Raw genomic sequence first — 21,752 nt, forward strand, 5'->3', positions numbered from 1 at the left:
AAAAGACATCTTATCTGTTAAGAGAGTGGAGTTTTAGCTCATGAAAATGTAGAGTAGGTTTACATTGTTGTTTGGTACATAATAGCAAAATTCTTGCCATCTGATTACTAATAAAAGAAATATCCCATATCTCATTAAAGGGCATAGAAAAATACCCATTCCACCATCTGCATTGCCTTCAAAGAATATGTTTCTCTATTTGAAATGATAGTATCGCATTTAACCCACTTTGCCAATTTTGTTTACCACAAAAATAGGGGTTATGAAATCTTATTTAAAATAACTGCAGGCAGGAAGAAGGAAATAAACTACGTTAATTTAATCTTCTTTCCTAAACGTTAACAGCAGTGTAAAAATGGATGCTCTCATCCTTGTAATCAGTTGCACGGTGCACAAGGGCAGCAGTCTCTGGTGCCTCATCTGTGAACTAATCTTTCATTTCATAGCAGATCTTTCCATATCAAACAACACAAATGACTTAATTTGCATGACAGGATTTGTAACGGGGCAAATCTAGTGTCAAAGTCGATTAAAGATTACACCGGAGAACTATCATAATCAGTACTCTAATGAGCCTAAATAGTACATGTAAAGTCTCCCCTTTTTGCCATTCCAGTCATGTATAAAAGGGAATGTGTTTCTTTTCATCGGTGAGCCAGTCCTTTGGTTTGCACATTACGCCCTACGTTGAGCTAAAGTCATGTCAGTCTGGTTTCAGAGGGAGAGAAAGGGAAATAATAAAGCAAACATCACTTCACAAATGACATTGCTTGGTATAAGCCAACGTTTGAAGCCCTTAATTCTTCTAATCTGCAAAATAGTCAATGCTAATGGGTTTTTGCCTTTGTGAAAGCTGATGCATAGAAAGAAAAACTTTAATGAGCTGCCTGGGTTGTATGCTTACAGATACCTGTCAAATGTCTGTCATCTTAGCTATCGTTGAGGCATTATAAAGAAAGTAAGAAGGAAGGAACGACAGTATTTGTACAAGCATTTTCATGCTAAAATGGCACAATTTTCTTCCTGTCATAATTTCATTGTATCTGAAAGTCAGAAAAGCTTAACCCTTTCAATAGCACATCCTATATAGAATATCACACAATGTTTAAATTAGCAGCTTTAAAAATAGCGTTGTGATTTGGTAAACAGCATCTTCTGTCAAATTTGTTTCATAAAACTGAATTATCTGCATTTAAAAAAAATGTGACAACAAATTATTGGAATCTATTGCTGCACTTTGGAGAGATCAAAAATTTACTAAATGTAACAAGCCTCCAACATGAGAGTCTGTCATCAGAATAATTCCCATCTGAGTTCTTAATTTCATACCTCTTTGTGTCTTTTTGCTGGCAGTATGAATAGCGATGCAAAGGGGTCAACAAACTCCCCTACACTTACTATCTCTTTTATTAAAAGAAATGGAAATTTGAATGTATCTTATTACAAGAACACCTGATAATTCTGCTGTTCTAAGTTATAGTTAAGTGCAGTCAGCCTTGTTTTCAGATATATCTAGTAACTGTGAAAGTTCTGTGAGCTGAAATCATGTATTCAGAAGTCTCAGCCAAGGCATGCTCATTCATCTAGTTCTCATTCCAGACTTACAGTCAACCCTCATTCTTCTCAAAAAAGCCAGGCACCAGAAGTATGGACATTCAGACCTGAGCTCTCTCCTTAGCCAGGTACCAAACTCTATACTCTGAGAGTCTGCATGCTCCATAAACTGGAACACAGAGTTGGAAGTCTGGGTCTAAAAGGCATTCAAGTACCTGCTGACATCAGGCCATGCATGGAGCTGTTTGTTAGAACCAGGGCCTTGTTTCACACAGAAGAAACACCACAATGTGCAGTGAAGGTGTGTTTCTTCCTGAAGCATGCCCACTCAGCCTGGAAGAAGGCAGGACAAGGGCTATAATGGCACTACCCCACTGCCTGGCTCCCAGCTTATCACTCCTGCTCAGCCTTTTCCTATCAGCAGTGTAAAGCAGCATAAATATTACGAGTGCTCACTCACAATCTATTTGTGCCTGTAAAATATTTTGGTGATTTTTATTTTATTTTATTTTATTTTGCTTATTCTATCAAGCTGTCAGCGTCAGTACTTCAGGGAGGCATTTTTGTTATTGTTCTGCTATGTCTCTGTTGTTGTTTTTACCCAGACTTGTCAATCCGAGGGACTTCAACACTGTGTCAAGGTGTGCTAAGGCAGGACACACTTCAGTGCATCTTAAATATTCTTACAAGGCCTAAGGCACTGGCTCAGACATTTTCATTGAGCCTTTACAATCCAAACAGACGAACTTTAATGAGTGCATTGCATCTGTATTGCTTCCAAAGGACCCACCAGGAGCTTGCTAAAAGCATCTATCATGCTCCTCCTGCAGGTGAAGATCTCATTGGAACATTTTTCTCCCTTGTGTTCTCTTTTCTTATCTTTAAGCTAACTCACGCAGAGAAGAAAAACATGAGGCAAATGATTTAAGTGTCTTTAAAGTCTGAGATTAAGCAAATGAAAACAAGGAATGATAATTACACCTGAACTTCTTCACCCAAGTTGCACTGGGTGAAATTTGTGCTGTCATCTCCCAGTACTTATATATCTTAGTTGGACCTGTAATGTGGGTAAAGAGCTGGGAGACTTAGAGTAAAATAGCCCTATTATCAGCAATTTTTCTATTATCTTGCCAAGATAAAGTCATTCAAGGGAAACAGTATAAAATGTCCAACAAATCTTAACACTAAATTTCACTAAATGTCAGACATCCCCATGGTGAAAGAACAGCAAAACAAAGATTTCTTCTGTGGAAGACAGAGAGAAAGGAGGTTTGCACAGAGAACTGATGGCTCCAACATTCAAATGCTGTCTCATATTATACGTTTTAATTCAAGAATTATTCAGATAGTGTATGGAGGGGAGCGAACTGTCAGAGGGGAAATACAGCTCCCTCTAAGGTCCCTTGAAAATCACAGCATCCTACCAAGCCATCTCAAAGCCAGGAGGGGCAGAGAGGGCAAGGATCAATCCAGTGATTTCGCAGAGAATGATCTTTTCAGCTCATCAAATTGTTTCTCCCTGCCTCTATCCAGATGTGACAGACACGAGCACGCAGCAGAGGCAGTGGGAGAGCTCTCTGGTCTCCAGAAGAGAGATCTGGCCTCCCAGCACTGCCAGTCTCCTCCAAGGAGGGCTTCCTCTGCACAACATGACATGTGGCAAACACACCTACTTTTGGGGAAACATATACTCACTAATCACTCTCTATTTGTGCTTAAGCCCACAGTGCACAGAAGGATGGCTCGTGCCTCCTGCCTGGTGTGCTGGGTGCAGTGGCCGCTGTGACCACGCCATAATCCGGAGCACTCAGAGGGGTTAGCACACAGATGTAAATAACATACATTAGCTGCGCATGTTTAGCTCTGACTTGGATTTCATCCACTTTCTGATATGAATTATTCATCCGCCATCCCTGTCCGATTGTTCTTTTAATTCATATCGCAGTTGTTAAAAGGTTATAAGCCGCGCTACTGCGCAATCCTTTATCGCTTCTCTGTGGCAATTTGTGCCCCATTTTTGTGGATTTCAAGCCTCCGCTGCTCCCTGCCGCAGAGTTCATCTTTTTGGTGCTGCCGGCTCGCCTTTCCCTCACACGCTGCCTCCCTGACCCAGCCGCCGCACCTCTGCTCCCCTGCACCCCAGAAGCTGTCAGCAGCCTCCCTCCTTCCCAGGAGCTGAACACACAATAGAGAATGGGCCCTGGCTGCGAGGTTCAGCAGCCATTAACCCCTACCAGCTGTTCCTGCAGGGAGCCTTCTGTGGCTGAATGTCCTTTCTCTGCGGAGGCCCTCATTTCCACTAATCTAACTATTGTTGGGTAGGAATGCTGACAGGAGAAAAGAAATTTTTCTTGTGTCCATGCAAGTGTGTGTATCCATGTGTAAGTGAAGGAAGAGTGAAGGCTAATTTCTATAGTAGGCATGAATGGGGGGATTGGGAAAAAAAACTAGTTAAAATGTGTTTACTTGCTTAAAAGGCTCAGTCAATTTAAATAATTTCAGTAGTATGCTCTATTTTGGGGGGGATGGGGAGGAGGAGGAAGCGAGCGACTATTATCATTTTATGTTAAAACCACTGAGAGATTTCTCTGGATTTTCTAAGCGCTTCAGCAAATCTGAAAAGAAAATTGGAGAAACAGGAGAAACAGACGAAGAAAAACTGAAATGAACAGAAAAGCATTGCAACAAAATCCTGTCTTTTTCAAACATCAGAACGGGGCATCCAAAGAGTTACCTTTACGACACAATAATTATCCATTTTCAATAGACGGATGATTCAGACTCTCTTGATGTACACAAAATGTTTGTCAGCATTTATTAAAAAATTCAGGATTCTGCAGCAGTACTCCAGAAAAAATATATATATATCAACTGATAGGAAAAATAATTTGCTTTAAATGATGAACATTTTCAGATAACCAAACCAAACTCCTTGGCATCTTTCAAAGCAGCATCATTTCTAATTGCATTTCAAACTTGCAATTTAGAATATTTCAGTGCAACACTAATAGACACACTAAATCACATATTACTCTTAGTGCTGCCTTTTCTTTTCAAGCTACACAGGTAAAAGAAATGACAAAAAATTAATGAGCTAGAAAGAAGACTTGAATTTACTGGAAAGCCACATGCCATTTTAAGTTTCAGTTAAATCCATCCTTTAAACAAGATTTCTATCAGAAATTCTCTTAAATCGAGTGTTCCATTTTATCACTTGATAAAGTTCAGCAAAATACAACAGTTGGTCTAGTTCAAATCAAATTAGAAATAATTCATGTAGAAATATATTTTCTGGGCAATTAGACTGTATCGTAGCAGGGCAAATGTCTGATATAATAAAGCTCTACTTTGCATCTGTTCCTGTGTCTAGACGGCTGCAATTACTAGTCCTTACAACAGCAGCGGCAAGAGAAAGCACTGCTTACAGGTTATAGCTATTAAAATTCAGCATTTTCTTTCTCTGCCCCCCTTTATTACCTAAATCATTTGATTGTTACAAAATTTAATTTAATTTAATGAAGTTGCACTTTTCTCATCCTCAGCACAAACACAAACACAAACAAACAGTACAGAACTCAGCTCATTGTTTCTCCCAAACGTTATCTGCCATGCACGGATGCTGGCTTCACTGAAGTTAAATATGTGCAAACAGAACCCAAATGGCAGAAACGGCTCTGTGGATAAAGAAAGGTCCTGAAGCCCCATCACTGTCAATCTGAATCCTTCAAAGGCACTATGAAAAAAAAATCACACAACACACTAGAGAATGTCTATCCCCGATTACTGTACTTGGAAAGTTGAAGGGCATATGCCAGGTAGAATATATTTCTAGGTGGACAGGTAAGCTTATATAACTAATAAAAAAAAGAAAAAATCAGCCAAATAAAACTTAAGGCCATGCACAACTCTGTATCTACAAGTTGAGATCCCACCGCCATTGGATGACACCAGAAGGAGTGGTCCCTCTTTGCTGAAATCTCAGTTTTGCTGGTGAGGGTTGCCAACAATGAACACGGTGTGCTACACCAGCTGTACTTCAGGCACCTTAAGTCAGGTAATACAGGGTTGAAACGGATTGCATATGCAAACAATGCGTCCAGGCCATGAGGTTACATGGAAGTGCCACTTCTTTATAATTTTGGCTTTCCAAGTACATGGAGGGATGATTACAGCAGGATTTCTGAAACTGCAGTTTACATAGTTCATGGGCATAAACAGTAGTTTCTGGTGTTAATGAAACTGCTTTCTCCTTCAAGTTCTCCCTATAATTACAGGATTTCTGGGTTTCTGGGTTTCTAAGCAAACCCGAACAAATATTAAGTAGGGCTTTGTTTAGACAGTCTAAGATATTAAATCATAGTCTTGAAACCTTGCAGAGAATAAAACACACAGCAATAAATGGCATTTGTGAAATATTTCATGCAAAGAAAGATATTCACTGAAACAAACACAGGCCTCTTGGGTAAATTAGGAAATACCAAAATGCAGAGTACGTTAAGGGGACTTGGCTGTTGTTACAGGATGCTGGACACAACTCTAACCATGGTTTACCATTATAAACAGAAAATCAATACGAGCCATGAAATTGTCCATTTGTGGCTATTCCCACTCTTACTCTGTTCTTATCAAATCTACATGTTAAGTTGAGTGAGAGTTTCTATGACACGAGAAAGCTTCAAGGAATATTTGGGTGGGAGAGGTAAAAATGTTAATGTCATTTAGAATAAACTGAATTTGTTAACTGACCAGGCCACAGTGAGATGTCAGTTATGTGCCTACATCCTTCCTGCATTGACTTCTCCCAGCAACCTTAGATGTTTGATGTTTTTGCAGCATCCCATTTTTGTTAAACAAATTAGGTCCTGAGATGTCTTCTTTTTCAGGGCAAATGTCATTTGTAATACCGGCCATGTTTCAGATGGACCAGATCAGTTCCTTGGTAGAGTATAAAAGGAAGACTACAACCTTTTTTTAAGGGAAAGTATGGACTGTGCTTTCTACACCTGGCTCAATTAGCTCCCAGGTGACTGCTTGGAGCTGACTCACTGACACTTGGCATACAACTGTCACACAGTTTGTCTGCACAGAACGTGGCACTTTCAGAACAACACTAGCTTCCAGTCCTCAGTACAGACACATCACATCCCTATAAGCAAGTGAGGAGGACTATTCTGAAAGTGTTCTACAAGGTAAAGATAGTACCTCACTGTGCCATGTTATACCCAATATCCTGTGCTATGTATTGTTTGAAAGTCATGTAATCCGTAATTCATATAAGGGAAAACCCAAGGAAATGCATAGGAAATCCTATGTGTGTTTTTAGCATTCTTAACTTTGTCAGGATAACATGCTAGCAAGATCCACATCTTAGTCTGCAATGAATTTGGAACAACAGGTCTCAGAGATACAAATTTCCCCATCCACATGACTCTGGATCTAGAGGGTTCTATGCCTCTTCAGGTGAGAATTTGAATTTTCATTCCTCCTGTGCTCCAAAATGCAGGTCTTCATATTAGAAGAGCAAGAAATGGGCATCTGCCTCATGACTTCACGCCTCAGCCTCCCTGAGATCTGATGGCAGCTGCTTTCCCTCTGTATTTTACCTCATGCCTGCAAATTATTTGGATTACAACACAGGTTGCAATCACTTTTCAGCCACATCATCTGGGCAGGCAGAAAGGGAGGAAGAGTGTGACTGTCCAGCCCACGGCCAGGATGACTTGAACTTACCTCAACTGAACTGACTGAATGTTTTTTCCCAACTGTGTGATGCACTACTATAGGAGAGTTTGGTGACAGGATGGGTGAGATCACATTTCAAATGCTGTGCTAAGACCATCAGTGGATTTTAAAATCTATCATATTAAAGAAAGCACTAGATTTTCACAATCTGTGCAAAGGCCGTCAGAAGTTAGAATGGTGTGTGCTGGTGTCAGGTCAATGGCAACACAGAAAAATCCATACATATGCCATATGTTAGAGAAAAAAAGTCAAGAAAATTAGAGTCTTTCCAACATTGGGTTGGGTTGCTGGGACAGGAGCATGCACATGCAAGGAGGAGGTCAGGGAGAGCTGGTCACTGCTGAATGTTAGTGGCTGTGCTAACAAACTGCCCAGCTGTGATGAGTCAGGTACAACCAAGAAAATTAGTAATGCCTTGGAGACTTTGAACAGGAGTACTCTGCTAGTTATTGAACTGACTGACTGGCTCCTTACACATCCTGTTGTTTCTTTCCCAGCTCTGTCTCTTTTACTGACTGCTATTTGAAGCACAGTATTTTCTTAAATATAACGATTTGAGAACATAATGCTTCAGGAAATGCTGATGTCAATTTTTCTGCTTTTCAGGGGTAATCATAACTGAAGTGGTACTTCTATATCTTTTTTTTTTTTTTAAGGAAAAATAAAACATCAGAGGATGTTAATGGATTTTCAGTCACGAAGCACAAAAATGGTATTAAATGTCACCTGATGCTGAAAAAAATACAGAGAATGTTTTTAAAAAAAATGCAGTGAAACAAAAAATCTCTCTATGCTTCTTTCTGTCGATAAATCTGTTATTTGCTTTGCTTCTCATGTTCCAACAGAGAACATAAAAAATCAGAATGCTATTTTTAAGAGACTACTGGGCTGCTATCTGTGTTTCAGTGAATAATTCCAGCAAGAAACATGGGTTTCAAACCATTGTCCCAACATCCTAGTCATTGACAATCTTACTTGAAATCTCTCCATGCTTTCTGCCATTCATCACTTTTAGAGATTCATCTTTCAAATACATGCATGCAATTCTTTACACAAATTGACATCCTCAGGAGACCAGTAATAATGTCCTGAAATTACTGAATCAGTAGTTTGTACTAACATAATTTTAAAAGCAGATATATTAAAACAGAAGAAATCTCCCCATGCAGTAGGCAATTCCTACTCATGAAAGGTCTAGAAACAAAATAGTAGCCCTTACGGATGCATGCTATTAAATAAGTGGCCCTGGTCCATCATGGGTGGCTTTAAATGAGTTTTAAGTTCGTTTGTCATTTTTTTAGAGTTGCAGTCATCCTTAGGAACTAACTGACCTCAAAAATGCCTGAAATATCCATATTTTTAGCATCAATGGAACAAAAGTGTTCTGTGTATCAAGAGGTACAGCTGAATTGGCTCTTGCCTAAAAATGAATGCAAAAGTTTTGCTACTCATAAGTCACAAGACATTCCTTAGTACATCCATAAAACCGTAAGACAAATCACATTGGATACTCCAGCCACGCACATGCAGAATCAGTTTTTTGATAGACTTTAATGAACATAGAGATTATAGACTTTCATAGCATAATCTTGGTGTCCTAAATGGTGGCAATATTAAGCCACCATTTTTAGGCCAAAAAAACCTGCTTTTGATTTTTTTTTAAACTTTAAGTCAACTACTTTACCCCTGAGTTCTGTACACCAAAATATCCGTATTCATATTCTAGTGGAATATGATATATATTTAGAAGAGAAAATTAAACAGAAGTTCAAGGTCACAAGTAGGGGACCTAATTTGCTGAGAAATGAGATTTTGGAAAATAAAAATCTGGTAGTAATTTGAAGTTGTTTTCAGAATATAGCCCTTTGTCAACACTTAACACAAAATGGAATGTCATTTTCTCCTCACATCAACATACAACATTCTTTAAACACAGTGAAAAAATAAAGTGCACTGAGATACAATTCTATGTGTTAGAAATTCAAAATATTCAACTTTGATTTTGATCTTTGAATTCGAGGTTTGTTTGTGTATGTGTGTGTAAAAATGTTAAAGTAACTAGAATTTCAGACTGAGTTTCTAGACTGAAGTTTACATCTTTCAAAAGCTTACCAAACATGTTTTGACAAATCCAGTTTCTTTCTAAATATTTTACAGTGTGGATATTTATTGAAAGCAACACTCCTATGGGTTAATTTAATTAGTTCAGAATTTCCCAACAGCTAAATTAGTCAGAAAATTATTAATGCACTCTACTTTTTTTCCACTGTTTTTACTGTCATTGGAAACACTAAGTGAAGTCTTGCACTATTTATATTAATTAATTCCCTAACATACAAGACATTATTGAACCAAATTCAGTTTCCATTTACTCTGGAGAAAAAACGTACTACTACAGTGAAGTTGAAGTGGTGAATCTAAGAGACTTTGATTATAGAAACGTAGCAGTCATGCAGCAGATCCCAACTGTGTGAATTTGCAGATAATCCTCTGCTAAAAAGAACATCTCAGCCTGACAGTTTCTGAAACTGGAGGTTTCTGGAAGCCACCTGATACATAGTCTGTGTAAGTATATTTTTATGACACCTCTCTCTTCTAGGAATGCACGCTAACAAGCAACCTGCTTTTCCCTAACTCATCTCTTTGTCTGGGTAAAGTTCTAAATTGCCTGGGCTGTGTCCCTGCTGATCGCATGTGTGGCTTGCTGTTTAGTATTGCTGTCATTTCTGTTCCGGTAGCACTTTCCTATAAGGTGAGGTTCAAATATTTACCAATCACAGCAAGGCTGTGGGACTCCAATCTGTGATTATTTGCATAATTTCTCCTTCTGTAGCTCACCTACCTATCAGCCCACAGGCAAACATGCGCACACATCCCCGCAAGCAAAGAGATAGAAACGTGGGTGGACAGACATTCCCTCCGAGCAGGGTTCTTTAAGCTCCTTGCTTCATATGGGCATGCAGACCTTTAGAGAGCCAGCACCTTTCAGAAAGCATTATATCTAAGGAAAGGAAAAAATACAACTATTAAAACGCACATACACTGCTGGCACTGTTGTGACAGCTAGCAGTATCGGCGTCAGTCAATTATCTTCACAAATGCCTCTTGTGCTAATGAGCACTCACAAAAATCACCAGACTTTTCTGGCAAGGAGAAAAGATCAGTTTCATTGCTTGCAGAACTAATTCAGTGTACAAAAGTGAAGGCTCCACCATCACTGCCTCTTTTACTGCTCCTTTTGTAAAGGCTTTTGATGTGCACTGAAGAGATCGGTCTGTGTTTGGGTCTCTTCATCTCCAGTTCATTGCCTGTCATTAACATACATATCCATATGAAAAGTTTGGTAAGTCACTAACAGCTGTCCAGAATGGAGTTTCAGGAAAAAAAGGACCTATTCCTTCTCAAAATGCTGACAATACTATTTAGCCCTTTTTGGCAATGATATACCTAACTTTTTAAAGCCGCCTTTCACTCAAAAAGCAACTAGGCATAATACTACATTCAAACACATAGTGGTTTTCATTTTGAAACAGTCATTTGCTGTATTCAGAAAAGGCCTATAGTCGCCAGAAGCAAAAAGAACTCCATCATTCATTATAAAAAAATAAATACTTTCTGAGTATAGCTTTTCAGTATCCCAGATAACCTCGTATATCCGATTTAACACAGGGAAAAAAGCCCACAGCAGATGCTCCCAAAGGTCATTTTATGCACATCAAGTTACTGCTCAAAATTATGAGACCTCACAGCTCACAGTCACCAGCAATTGTGAGCATTAGCAATGAAAGGGCATCAAACCATGTCCATAGCTGTTTAGCCGTAGGATGTTAAGGAAAAGCGTAGCCAACAGAATTCAAAAGTGCCTGTGGCACTTATGCCAGGAAAGGTAAAGTACAGATGACACAGCTGTTCAGTGGAGGATATCATTTTATGCAGTCTTCACTCTGAGATAAGATCATGGTAAATAATTTGAAGAAACTAAAGACAGTCTCGTTGTACATAGAACATGTTCAATAGACTATGGGTTGCTGGTTGACTTTGATTTTTTGTTTGTTTGTTTCTTTCTTTCTTTCTTTCTTCCAGAAACAAGTAGATTGAAGAAATTTGTTATGAATTTACTTAAATTCTACTAATAAAGGTCTGCCTTTATGGAATTATCAGAACATCAAACTTGAAGAGGAACAACAAGAACAAAAAACAACAACAACAGCAATGTAGGTTTGAAAATTCTGAATTAAAGGATTTTCTCTCCCAGTCACTTGGGCTGCAGCTCAGCCATGTCAAACTCCGAAAGAGAACTTCTGATTGATAAACGCTTTTCTGTCCAACCCTCACCCCCCCCCCCACCCCCACCACAACCACCCCTCCAGAGTTCATGACCCCGAGCCATAATTTACAATACGTTGCGCCCAAGGTTTTCTGGGTTTTAGTTTGAAAACTATAGCGGGTGCATCTGTGTCAATTATCAAGAGGTTGACATAGTTTTACAGGCATTTTTACCAGAAGCAGAGGGCCCGGCAAGCTACCAGCCACTAATTCGGGAAAGATTTTATTCCTGTACTGATCCTCCCACCATGCAAAACCAGCTTGTGCTGCATAAAAAACAGGACTTTAATCCCACTTGTTGCTTCCTTTTTTTCCTCCCCCTTTTCAGCAGCATCTCTCTCTCCCACATCAGTCAATAAAATCTTTAACTCTGCCTATTTTGATCTGAAAATTAAATCTTATTTATTATGCATCCTGTTTGTTGTCTTTGAAGAACTTGAGCATTCATTTAAAGAGGGCCAGAATGACTTCTTAAACACATTTCTCTCTTTGCTGCAATTAAACAAAGTGGAGCTGTGATTAGTCCACCACAGGGGGGAAAGAAAAAGACACCCTTGAATCAAAATGGGGGGACCTGACTGTGCATTATTGTCTCACAATGCAGGAGTTTATTGCTGAAACCTGCTTATCGCCTTGCACCACAAACCATGGGAACTTCAGTCAGGTGGAAAGTTATTCTCTTCTCTGCCTGAAGCAGCTTTAAGTATCGTAAGAACAGCTAAAGCCACTAAAGCTTTTCCTAGTAACTGAGACATTTAGGATAATCTTTATGAGAGTTTTGCATGAGCTTCTGCTTTTTGTTGCAGTTAGAAGTAGAGTTAATGATGAGCTTTCACTGGCTTTTTCCTTCTTTCTTTTTTTTAATCTAAGCCAAAAGCGCCTGTTTAAGTTAAGTACCACCTCCCTCCAGCCCTTGGGAAACCACTCAAGAGGGATTTGCTTGGCTCTGTGTGCATGACACATAATGAAAACAATTTTACGCTGTGGAGGGAAGTATCGGGCAATTACTGATGTAACAGCCACCTGCAGAAGCGAGGCCCTCGCCGGAGCACTGGGCTGTTCATGAATATTTTATGGTGTGATGTTATTTTGAATGGCTGGGGCAGGTGAAGGGGGCTGAGGATGTAATAAGTAACTCTGCTGGAGACTGTGTCACAGCGCTGTTTCTCTGCAGTAGTCTATAGTGTAACACCAAGAAGAATCCTGACCCTGCATAAGACAATGCAAGGGCAGCTGAGGCTGAGGAAAGATGATGTGACAAGTCGTGGTGGGCACCCTTTAAAATCTGTTGTCTACCGATTTTACACATGATGTCCGGCTTAAAAAGCCCCTGCATCAATCTTGTCCAATTTGATTTGATAAACTAAGTGTGGATAAGGATTAAATGAGAATTTTGTAATGGAGAGAACTTGTTCTTACTCTTTAATCTATTAAAGAACTTACGTGGTAAACCACATAAAAATTAAAGCTATTGCTGCGGAAAATAGTGTTACTTCTTTGTTCTGCATTTGTTTTAAGATCTACAGTCCTCTTAGGAAATGGAGTCCAAATACATGTAACTATAGGCTACTGCTGGCACATATTCCTGTTTTACCCAGAATGGATCACTTCAGAGAAATCTTTCAGGGAAGTTATTAATCTATTCGGAAAGTTAGCAACCACATTAATATAATTTAACTTATTTCCAACAGTGAGTCTGAAATACGTGTTTGAACTCAAGTGTAACATTTTTCTCTCCTGAAAAAGAGGCAGTGAAGAGTTAAACAGGGTGTGATCCAACAAAACACGGAAGGGCTGTATTCAGAAACCCCCCGAATTTTGGATGATGTTTGTGTATTTAGAATTTTCAAATAAACAGTGATAAGAAGACTTATATGTAGCAATTGGACATGCACACAGAAAAAAAAAAGCATTCTTACACTAACATGCATAAAATTAAAGAGAATAATACACAGAGAAACTGTCCAGTACTGTGATTGCAATTGGAGAAATGTGGAACAGTCTTCAAAAATATTTTTCTGCTTGTATATTATATGCCCTAGTAGCAATAGAAGGAAAACTGAAGATGGCTCACTATAAGCTGCAGGCTGAATAGATGTGGGATTTCTTTCTTTCTTTCTTTTTTTTTTTTAGAATAGAACATGTTTAGAGAAAGGACACAAAAGATTTACAGAAACCTTGGAAAGAAATTGGCAACAAGAACTGAAATCTTGAAGAGTGACTGAGAAGGAAAATGTAGCTTACCACACACTGAAAATAATGTGTGGCAACACTGAAATTCCCAGTGACAATTGGAAGATTAGAATGATACTCTTTAATTTCTGTAAGAGGTAGTTTTGTACATATGCTCATAACATTTCATAACATCAATTTATAGCTTGCACCAGTAAGAAATAATACAATGTTATGTTAATTTTCTATTCTAACGTCATCTCCCTAGCAGAATAGTGAGGTTCTGCTGCTCGAGATAGTTGAAATAGTTGTCTGTCTTGTTTGTATGGCAATTGACAATTTGCGATTGGAGTCTCTCTAAGATGATGGTATGTTACACAATTCAAGTCAACATTTGAGCTAAGATTTCCTGACTAATTATCTACAGCCCCATCTAATTAATCAGCATCAGCATTGAATGTCCAGTAAATAATGAGCAAAAGATAATAAAATATTTTCTTAGATCCTTCCACTGAAATACAGATATATTCTTTTTCCTACTTCAAGTAATTTTGCAGTGAATAAAGTATCAGCACATCAGACACCTTTATCAATTTCTAAACAAATGTTTAGAAATGGAAGAAAAATTGGACAAGAAAAATCAAAAAATGTTGTTACAGAATAAATTATCCTTAACACTGAAACAGGGTCCAATAAAGAGTGTGCTAATTCAGATCCTGCATAAATGTTAAAGGTGCTGTGTTTTAGCAATTTTAAGTAGACTGAATTATAAAACAGCAAACATGCAGTAAATTTTGGATACTTATAATTAGATTTTCAACCTAAGAGATGTTAAGCTCTGTATGTAAACGGCATTATTCAAAAGCTTGTCTTGTAAAAGAAAATTGCTGTTTGACAATTCTATAGAATATTCAAGAAAGGTAATTATACTGCACTGGTTGTTAAAGATGCAGGTGTTGAATAAAGTCACTGCTTCAGCTTTAACAGAAAACTATATGGTGTGTAGAGAAAGGAGACAATGACAGTAGCATGGTTCCTAATATGATATATTCACTTCTCCAACAGGAATTCATATTAACCATGTTTTTTTACAGATAAGTCAAAATTTGGGACCAGCACCCCCTGAACTCCTACATTAAGCTCTTAGCTTATTTGAGCTCTTCCCTCTTCCTTGCAAAATAATAAAATCACATTAAATAAATATCAGTGAGGCCTGATGTACAACACCTAGGCAAAGTCTATTTCCACTGCTAAAATGGAAATGGCAAGAAACCAAAGTTCTTCGTTTTTTAATGAAAGACCACATAATTAATCTGGAAAACAAAAGTGATTGACTAGCAGCACTGTGAAAGAAAAGTACTGACTGACCCCCAGCGACTACACAAGTGCTCTGTGTCACTGTTGATCCACAGCTAACTGCTTGCTGAATTGCTTGTCCTTTGATACAATGCACCACTCAGAGAAGCAGTCTAAAAATAAGTTCATTATTAGAGTTACACTTTTAATTAAGATGTTAGAACAATCAACAGTGTGCATGAAACCAAAAGAGATGACATTTGGAAATATCAAACCTCGTTAAGGGCTGCATTGTCATTACTATTCCTTACATTCAAGTGACAAATTAAACATTCAGCTGTTAGGGGAAGGAGCCTTTCTTCTGCTCCAGAGAGCCAGGCTCCCATATGGACTTGCATGCACTCTTGACTATGCCAGGAACAAAACACAAGGCAGACACTACGTTTTTTTTAGACTGGGCACATAGAAGCTGCCACAACACCACACAGGCCATAGCTCATGAAGCTGATGAAAACTCTTTTCCCTACAGACTTGGAGCCAGGCTGTGCTGTGCTGTGTAGCTGTGTTTCAGGGTGTTGTAAGGGGTATTGCAAGGGTTCACAAAGCCTCCTGCTTTCTTGACATCCAGGATATCTCCACAGGAAAAGAGAACCTGATCAGAGCAGGTGAAGGCACCACTTTCTTTCTAGCGACTGCACACTTCCGTAGGAAGCAACTCCTCAATCAGCTCAAATTAATCACCTGCAGCAATGAAACTGTCCAAATTTATACACAAAACTGTTTTCTGTATACTTGCTGTGTACAGGCATGGAAAAGTCAGCAGTAGTGAAGATAAAAAACAAAGGATGAGTTAGTAGGAGCCAACCAAAACCAAATCAAAACAGGTATTCCTATTTGGGTTGAGAATGAGAGTACAAAAATGAGATTACAAACAGGCTAAGAGAAGAGATACACAAATTAAGTACATTAATATGTTTCTACAGATACTCTGTGTATATCCAAGAAGGATTATCACATCACTCTCAGGCACTTCTTCACAGGGCTCTGTCATGCACCAATCAACACTGCAAAACACAGAGATGGAGGAAAACTTTTTAGTTATGTGCAAGAAGTATAACCTGGATAATGGATTCTGTTCACATAAAAATACTATTGGTGAAGGTTTTATATTACACTTTGTATAGCATTTGTGAAATTTTGTTTGGTTGATGTTACAGCTATATATATAAATATATATATGTATACACAATGGTATATTTAGGATGTACTTGTAGGTCCAGAAACGGGACTGTGGAAGACACGTTGGCAAGTGAGGCAATGACAAAAATCTTATTGCTCAAACATTGAGCACAAAGGCAGAGCTGTAGTTGCTGTGAAATTGTTTTTGTGCCTCCGTTGTGATGGCAGTCAAAGAATTCCAGGGCTTCATTTCCCTAGGGTGTGGAGAGCCTCCTGCAGAGGCTCTAGAAAGCTGAAAATCTTGTTCACTGTCCCATCAGCACTTCTTATTTGTACTTCTACATTGCCTTTGAAATCAACTGACAATCATGCACCTTAATACTGTTGATGACAGTTCAGATAGACTTAATAAGTCAAGATACTACTTGTAAATGAAGAATCAAAGCATTTCTTTAAAAGCAAAATTAAGGATGCTTCTTGGTACTAGGGATCAAGAACCAGAATGTTCCAAGAATTATTGTTATGTATACAAGAGGGAGACTTTTCCAATAACAAACGTAAGAAACAAGAACGTGGAAGAAAGAGAAACTAGATATATGCAATGGCAATACAGTGGACAGTTTGGAAAAGAATGTCAAAGGAGGATATGTATACTTAGCACTGGTATTGATGAGTAGCAAGCAGTGGAAACCCCACTGAAAATAAACATCTTCACAAACTTCTGGAAATAGGAAGACGAGGATTTAGGTATTGAGAAGATGATCATACTTCATGTATCTACTTTTTCCCTTTTTGTTTAATACTAAGCGGTAGATTATTCCTTTTTAAAATCAAAACAAAAAATATTTATTTCATATTTTATTGTCTATTTTTTATACCTATGGACATTCAGATACCCAATTTTTTTCCTGTGCAAATGGGAAATCTTGGACAGTTTGATTAGAAATGTCATGTTTCTACTTCCCAAGAAATCCTTTGCTTGGGGTACAAAAGGACCAGCACTATAGCAGAAGTGAAACCACACCAGAAGCCCATATCACTGGTTCTGTGGTATTTTTCACAACACAATACAGGCTCAGACTGAAAAAGACAGTTTAGAGTTTAGAAGAGTTTCTGTGCTGATGTCCCTACACTGCAAAGCTGAAGAATTCCGGGTATGAGAGTGAGTGGAAAGACAAGTCATAACATTCAAGACATCATAACAGGTGGCCTGTCTTGGAAAACCATTGGTCCTGGTAGCAAGGAGCAGAATTCAAGAACAACTGACTACACAGAAGGCAGAAGTAAATGGCTTCATTTTTATACTCCCTCAGTTTTCCCCCCAAAAATTGTGCAGAACTCCAACAAATCACCTCCAGCAGGATGGGACATCGACCCTTCAGTACATGTTCTGCATCATGGTCATATTGGAGCAGGGCCTCCATCTGGCCCAAAGAAACCAGTAACTCAGGCAAAATTACTCAGCTGCCCTGAAAATGGTCCTCAATTTCAGTGGTTTGAACAGCCCATTGAGACAGGAAAACAAAACTCATGCTGCTCTTCCCAAAACCTCTCTTCCCTTACTTCCATTTTCTTATAGAAGGTACTCGATCAAAGTGTTGATCTCATTCTTAGAAAGGACTTGTATTTTGTTAACAACGATTATTCCAGAAAGGTCAAGAGTGTTTACTGAAAGCTGTTAATTAGTCTTACCAGGACATAACATGGCAATGCACAGTGTTTTGCAGAGATATGTATTTGTGATTTAACACAAATAGATAACAGAATGAGTAACAACAGCAACAACAGAAATGAAATTAAAAAGGTAATAGAATGAGGACAGAGCAAGAAAACCACCTGGTTGTGCATTCATTTTAGATATGTATGTAGACGGTAATTTCTGCTTGCAATGATTTGAGTTATGTCAGTACTCTCTGGACAGACATAATAGTCTGAATGTATTCTGACTAATAAGCTTCCCATGATGATTTTAGGGGAAGTAACATGAGGTGCCTAAGTGAAGGCAGAAGAGCAGACAAGTGCTGGAAAAGGAATGATTGTGAAGATGCATTTGAAGAAGAACAGTGCAGCTGCAGTCTCTTTGTCTTATATGTTTGTAGAATAGAGAGAGAGAAAAAAAACAAAAATAGTCACTTGTCTTCCTAATCATGGAAACTACGTTACAACCAAGCATTCTGTTAACAAATGATAAAGCATGAAAAAGGGGACCAGAAAGAAAGGAAAAATCCTGTGCTAAAATTTCCTTCTGTTCCTTTCCTTCATAACATTATTACATACTCCTTAAGCAGAATGTTCAAGCATGGAGGTAGTTCTCTCCCAAGGGTGTTTCTTTTTACTTTTCTTGCTGTTTTTTGTTTGTTGTTGATTTTTTGTTTGTTTGTTTTTCTCTGTAACTTTCCATTTTCATTTAGGTCTGACAATTAAACTTCCTGAAGCAACAGCTGAGTTTTCAAACACTGATGATTCCCAGAAGAGACAGGAAAATGCCCATGGTTGCTTTTTCAGAGTGATATGTGAATGTTCAAAACCAATATTATAAAGAATGGCTACAATTCATTTTAACAATTCCATATCAAAAGTGTATCTCAAAAGGATATCTTATGAAGAGGCAATTGATTCAAGTACGTAAGATTACTAATACTAGTGATTTACAGAGAGGTCTTTTCACTCTTCTCATTCCTTGATTTGAATGATAAATGTGAGATGAAATCTGCTCCAGCAAAGGGACTCAACTGCTCCCCAACGTGTGTCTAAAACTACAACTCCTTTAAGAAAAGGCTGCAAAACAGGAAAGGACTTTATGATTATTTCATATAGCTACTAAACCAAGATATTCGCAAGAGTATTCTCCACTAAAACATCCCACCCTGTAGCAAGCAGTGCTTTGGAATTCACAAAATCAAATCATCTTGCTGCTGTTTCAAACATTCTAGTAGAAAAGGAGATTCATGATACAGTAAAAGCATCTACATTGCTTCATGTTGATTTACTGTTGCTATTCATATCCAAGAGGATATGGATTCCAGTGATACTATGGCTGTATCACTCTATGGCATTTCTGAGGTTTCTTGGAATGGGAAGCACATGCAGTACATGGACTGTAAAACATGTTCTCATTAATACTTCTCACTATGGACAACCATAAAGAACATCAATCTAGTTACATTCTCAGATCAATCCTGCCCCCCACTGAAGTCAATGGAAACTAACCTGTTGGTCTCAATAGCATCCAGCCCTTTATAAATTTGCAGATATTCTTATGTAAGAAACATGAATTCATTGTAAGAAGCAATGAATTACTGCTCAGGAAAAAGCAGTGAGTCCTTACAGCTATGTGCTGAGCATTATGAAATGATGCGATTGGTATACCAGCTGCCTGTGACCACTACTGTTCATAGAAAACCTGGATAAATTCCACAGCTTTGAAAATTGATTCCTAGCTGTTTAATAAGCAGAGTATAAAATGAGATTTAGAAATTTTAGGTTATCAACATAGGAACAACATAGGTAACAAAAACTGTCAAAAAACACACAAATCCTTTTTACACAGATAAATCATTGTAGTCATAATCCTCTTAGATCAATATAATGGATTTGGTTGATTTAACTTCATCAAAGTTCAAATTTTCCCTTTGGTTTGTATTTAAATCCCTAATTTTCTTATTTCCCATTTAGATTTTGCCACTGGGGCTAACAAGATCTAAAACATTCAGATATCCCTTTGATGTTGCTTTTCTTTGTCAATTCCCCCAGCAGTCCACACCTTTCAAGTCATTTTCCTGTTCAGAAGTCCATCCTGAACATATCTGACAAAAAACTAAACAGCTAATCAAAATCTCATAAAGAAATATGTAACATTCCATCAATGTTTTTATCTGTAACTAACTTCTCAGTACAAATTTGCACAGCAATATTCTGTTCTCAGAATCATTCTTGATTCCCATCTCAATAATGTTGTTCAGACTATCTTGATGTGATTGCTCTCATAAAAATCCCAAACTTTAAGAAACAATCAGTACTATCACTTTTGGTCTCCTAAATGATCATCCCATTATTAACAGATCCACACTCATATACTGCGTAATCTCTCCCTTTTTTTCTTTTTTTTTTTTCCTGGTGTTTAAACTGCCTTGCCTGAATGTGATATGAACTCTATTTTTTGAGTTGGAAGTTGAGAAGTCTGGAAGTCTGACTTAGCTATAGTTTAAGGGACTCATAAACAAATTACTGAAATAACTGTAAAATTACCTCTTATTTTGCATTTAAGGAAGTAGCTAACTCTGTCAAGAATTCTGCTTTAAAAGCAGCTGGTCACTACTTTAGATATTTTTTATTAATCTCTCATTATTCCCAGAAGGAATTTTGACTTTTTAAGTCTCCACGAATGGTCCTACATTGCTATTGTCCTACATGTTAAACTAAGAATTTCAATATTAATTTTTGAATCATTTACTACTTCTCTTGCTTAGATATGTGATGGAAGAGGACAGAAAACATGTTCATTCACTAAAATCACTGGGAATACTAAAATGTATAATAAAGCTAGCAGAATTATCACTTTATCTGGGGTGAAATTTATTTCTTTTTGTAATAAAAGTGTGATATTTGAATTTATTTTTCTCTATGTGAAAACTCACACATGTTTCTTCTGTATATGCACTTAAGTATACAGACCTCAAACTGGAACCACTCTTCTCTACTAAAATAATTAAACAAAAATGCATGCTCAATCCTTCAGTCGCAAGGAGACACAACTTAAAAACCTTTAGCACTTGCAAGAGACTTTGAGTGTTAGCCTCTAGATCTGCTGAGGATAAATGAACTCACACAGGTTCAAGTGTCTGACTATTTCAAGTTATGAAGAATGGGCAGAGGACCTGCTGTAAATGTAATGCAATCTGGGATACATGTACTGCCATTTGCTATGAGCATTATATACGTAGCTTTATATATTTACTACATGTATTTCTATTATATATTACTATTAAATCCATTCTATCCACTCTACTACATGTACGTTTTTCAAGGACAGTATAAAAATGTCTACTATGATACAGTTTAAAAAATTATTGCTATATTTCAGTCATATTCAAAATGTGTTTGAAAAATACACTTGTTCAATAGTGCTCAGTTGGAGCAATTCTATTTTGATGGAGATTTTCTGACTTGACTCCCAAATTCAGCTGATCTGGATATGTGGCTAGGCAGCACAACCACTATGAAAACCTTTCCTATCACAGATGCTTATTGCCTTTGCAAATAACTGGCTGTCAGAGGTTTACAGATTTGTAACTCAGACAAACAATCAGATCAGTGTTTACTGAACCCAGAGGCAGTTCTGTATCTAGGGTTACCCTTTGTATTTAGTTCATCATAATTTTCCTCCTAATGTGGATTGTTATTGTCGGAAGGAATTTTACAGCTTTTTCTGTTTAAAAACCTAGATTGCCTTCATGAGTGGCTTTGATGATGCCACAGAAGAC

The sequence above is a fragment of the Cyrtonyx montezumae genome, unplaced genomic scaffold, assembly GCF_038088225.1.
Source record: "Cyrtonyx montezumae isolate F1298 unplaced genomic scaffold, pur_monq_1.0 scaffold_8, whole genome shotgun sequence".
Taxonomy (NCBI): Eukaryota; Metazoa; Chordata; class Aves; order Galliformes; family Odontophoridae; genus Cyrtonyx; species Cyrtonyx montezumae.